Below are 4911 nucleotides of genomic sequence, written 5' to 3' on the forward strand. Positions count from 1 at the left end.
TGAGTTTATATTGTTTATTCTGACTTCCTGACTTGGGAGTTTCAGTTCCCCCATACCACTTGCTTGGGTGTTTCAGTTCCCCCATACCACCACCTATTCATTTATCCTGATAATAATAATAATAATGGTATTTGTGAACTGCTTACTATGCATGAAGCACTATACCATATGTTGAGGTAGATACAAGAGAATCAGGTTCCACTTGGGACTCCCAGTCTAAGTAGGAGGGAGAAGAGATATTGAATCCACATTTTGCAAATGAGGGACATGAAGCACAGAGGAAGTGAAGTGACTTACCAAAGGTCATGCAACAGGTAAGTGGTGAAGCTGAGATTGGAACCCAGGTCTGCACTCTTTCCTTTAGGCCAAGCTGCTTCTCGCATATACTTCCCACCTAGAGGAGCTGTGTTGATATGAACATTGCTTTAATGCTGAAATTTATTCTAGGACCACCTTATTAGTAATCTTGACCTTGCATTTGATGCCGAGAAGGTTCATAGATGGCAGTGAATTTGAAACTGCTCTAGAAGCTGAGTGTGTCTTCATTAATATGTCCAGGTCTCACAATCATAAAGAGGGAACAGTATAATAGAAGTACTTATTAAATGCCTATTTGGTGTTTGGTGCAGTGCACTGTACTAGGGAAATACAGAATAGCAAGAAGGTGTGTTTCCTGCTCACAAGGACCTTACCTTCTAGTTTGGGAGACAAACATAAAGTAGACATATAGATTTTTTTAAATGGTATTTTTTAAGCGGTTTCGATGTATCAGACACTGTACTAAGTGGGGGGAAGGGGGCGGAGACAACTGGAGGAACTGGGATTAGAACTCAGGTCCTTCTGACTCTCAGCCCCGTGCTCTATCTACTTGACCATGTTGCTTCCCCATCCTCAACTTAGTATGGAGCCTGATAAATAATAATAAATGATAAATAATGATGGTATTGGTTAAGCACTTACTATATACCAGGCATTGTACTAAGCTCTTGGATGGATGCAAGTAAATCGAGTTGAAGACAGTCCCTGTCCCATGTGTGGCTCTGTCCCAAGATGAACCCGGGGTACCCACCATCTCAAGGTCAAATGTTATCTGTGAATACCCGAGCCAGCAAGGTGGAACTCAGAAGTGCGGGTGGGATACCACCCCCAGAGCCAAAACTGCTAGATTGACAGCCCAAGCCGGGAAGACAGATGGTGTCCCTCACCCCCATATCAAGCAAATTAGGAATGGAGGAGTGGAGAGAACAGAGATTGAGTAAACTGAGGCCAGAAGCTGGAATGGCCTAGAAACACAGTTGAAAAACACCTGCACCCTCTGGACTGTGCAACAGTACGAGACTTATAGCAGCCAGCTGAGGGTCACCTCTGCCCAGAGCATGAGAAACCCGCTCTGCCTGCACTGAATGAGGAGCCTAGGGATGGGTGAGGGTCCCATCCTGATGAACACTCATGGGGCTGGAAGCTAGCAGCTTAGCCATGGGTGGGTAACGCATAAGTGGATTCCTCCCAGGTGGGACGTGCTTGTGAGGAGCTTCACTATGGGTTTGTAACACATTAATGGATTCCTCCCATGTGGGAAGTGGTCTTGGGTGGGAGCTAGCAGACTCAACATGTGCAAATAAACCATAAGTGAATTCCTTCTGGGTATTTTGTCACACGCGAGTAAGTATATTCCTCCTGATAGGGAAGATCTAGTATTGTTAAATAATCATACTTCTCCTGAAAAGGAGGTTCAATTTTCCACATCCAAAATAATCAAATAATTCAATTTGCTGCATCGAAAATAATCAAATAATTCAATTTACCTCACGAAATAAATTGAATATAAAAACTTATCCTTTCTGTCCCAATCTCTCTCTCTCTCGTCACGTTGATTCCCAAATGAACCCATCCCCAGGCAATGGATGGCAGGCTCATAGTCACAATCCCTGTTTTAATGATGAAGTAACTGAGGCACAGAGAAGTGAAGTGACTTGATCAATCAAATAATAAATCAATGGTATTTATTGAGCATGTAGTATGTGCAGAGCACTGTACTATGTCCTGTTGTGCCTTCACTATGCTTTTCAATCTGAAGAAAGTTATGATGGCCTTTTTTATTCTATTTTCTCTCTCTTTATCTGCCTGCATATTGTTTAACTGTGTACTGCCTAGTGAGCAGAATTCAGTAACTCGGTGTTTTGTGTTGATGATGAAAATGCTTAGTTGAGTATTCATTAATGCAATCACCTTTATTAAATGCTTACTGTGTGCAAAGCACTGTACTAAGCACTTGAAAAATCACAATACAACAACAAACAGTGACATTCCCTACCCACGATGAGCTCACACTCTAGAGGTGGGGAGACAGACATTGATACAAATAAATAAAACTACAGATATATACATAAAAGCTGTGGGGCTAGGAGCAGGGGAAGAGCAAAGGGAGCAAGTCAGGGTGACAGAGAAAGGATGGGAGATGAGGAATAGTGAGGCTTATTCTGGGAAGGCCTCTTGGAGAAGATGTGCCTTCAATAAGGCTTTGAAGGCAGGGAGAGTAATTGTTTGTTAGATTAGAAGAGGGAGGGCATTCCAGGCCAGAGGCAGGATGTAGGTCAGGGGTCAGTGGTGAGAGAGGCAAGATTGAGGTACAGTGAGAAGGTTAGCACTAGAGGAGTAAAGCATGCAGGCTAGGTTGTAGGAGAGAAGTGAGATGAGGTTAGGAAGAGGCATGGGAATGGAGCGCTTTAAAGCCAATGGTGAAGAAGTTTTTGTTTGATACAGAGGTGGATGGGCAACCACTGGAGATTGTTGATGAGGGAGTGACATGTCCTGAACGTTTTTGTTGAAAGATGATCTGGGCAGAGGCATGAAGTAAGGGCTGGAGTGGGGAGAGATCAAAAGTTGGGAGGGCAGCAAGGAGGCTGATGGAGTAATCTAGGCGGGATAGGATGAGTGACTGTATCATCATGGTAGCAGTTATGATGGAGAGGAGAGGGTGGATTTATATGTGATGATAGTGTTTTAATCTTGCCCCTGAGGCAGAGAAGAAGGTGAGCCCCAAGACACCTACAGGGAAGTACAGAGAGTCCTGGAAAATTCAGGGAAAGACAGCTTGACCTGGATTTGTTTTTGTTGGTTACCTGGTTTAGAACTTATTAAATATTATTGAGATTTCGCATCTTTGAGTTTTCCTGTGTAGGAGCTGGAGAAGAAGTTTCGGATGTCGATGAAATGTGGGCATAAGAGGGAGTGCTTTTTCTGCAAGCTCCCTGCAGCCAGCCCTGCAGTGGGGGCAATAAACTAGTCCCCTAATGACCCCTTTGCCTTTGGGGAAATACCTGAGCTCAGTCAAAGACTGGTGGCAGAAATAGAGGTGCAGGGACATGAGGAACACTGCATTATAAGAACAGATGATACTGAGCACTTTAGGACCCAGCAGAAGCAGGCCATTATCCAGAGACTCCTAAAGTGATGTTTTTGGATGGGCTTTAAGGGCTGAGAAACCCCCTGATAAGTCACAATGTGTTACAGCTAAACCCATCAAAGAGAGACCCTGGTTATTAAATATGAGCTACTACATAGGATCTCAGATCTTGTGAGGCCTGCTTAATATAAATTTAGAATCCAGTGAATTTTAGAGGTCCCACAAATGCTCGAAGAGAAAAATGATTTCTAGGAACAAAACTTGATGAATCAGACAGTAGTCTCAATTCCAGGATATCCAATAGCAAAAACCACAAGGATATGACACAGTTGGTTAAGGTAAAGATGCTCTCCATCAGCTTTTATTATTTCTGATTCAGAAAGGTCCAAATCCTTGGGTTCATTTGTACTTCTTTTGTACAAAAACATTATGTGGAATCTCTGGATGAATACACTAACATGCACACTTGTGCACATACACAGACACACACACACACACACACATCTGTGCTCTCCCAAATACTCTTATACTAATTCATGAAATTCAGCAGTTCCTGCTTAAACCTGCATTGCTGTTATAAAAACAGATGGGCCGGGACTTCTGCAATAACTGTTTGGGTGGCCAGGTAGATGGTTAATTATTACATTATTCCTCACTCTCTCAAGATTTATAAACTCAGCTTCAAGGTCAGAACATGATTCCTGGGACTTTTAACAGGTCATTTAACCCTTAAGTGTTTTTTAATAGAAACAGCTGTGGGATTCCAAAAAAAAAAATGCAGTTCATCAAAGAGAACTCTAAAAGTGTTAACATTCCTAAGTCTTTTTCCTCTCACTCCTCTACATCCAACTTGATATTTCTAGCCCTTTTGATGAAGCTATTATGACATAGCCCCCAAAATTCACCCTCTTCATTCAATAGTATTTATTGAGCGCTTACTATGTGCAGAGCACTGTACTAAGTGCTTGGAATGTACAAGTAGGCAACAGAGACAGTCCCTGCCCTTTGACGGGCTTACAGTCTAATCGGGGGAGACAGGCAGACAAGAACAATGGCAATAAATAGAGTCAAGGGGAAGAACATCTCATAAAAACAATGACAACTAAATAGAATCAGGGTACATCTCATTAAACAAAATAAATAGGGGGATGAAGATATATACAGTTGAGCGGATGAGTACAGTGCTGAGGGGGTGGGACAGGAGAGGGGGAGGAGGAGAGGGAAAGGGGGGAGAAGAGGGTTTAGCTGCGGAGAGGTGAAGGGAGGGTAGAGGGAGCAGAGGGAAGAAGGGGGGAGCTCAGTCTGGGAAAGCCTCTTGGAGGAGGTGAGCTTTAAGTAGGGATTTGAAGAGGGGAGAATTAGATTGTCAGAGGTGAGGAGGGAGGGCATTCATTCCAGGACAGCGGGAGGACGTGGCCCAGGGGTCGACGGCGGGATAGGCGAGACCGAGGGACGGTGAGGAGGTGGGCAGCAGAGGAGCAGAGCATGCGGGGTGGGCAGTAGAA

Source organism: Ornithorhynchus anatinus, chromosome 2, assembly GCF_004115215.2.
Source record: "Ornithorhynchus anatinus isolate Pmale09 chromosome 2, mOrnAna1.pri.v4, whole genome shotgun sequence".
NCBI lineage: Eukaryota > Metazoa > Chordata > Mammalia > Monotremata > Ornithorhynchidae > Ornithorhynchus > Ornithorhynchus anatinus.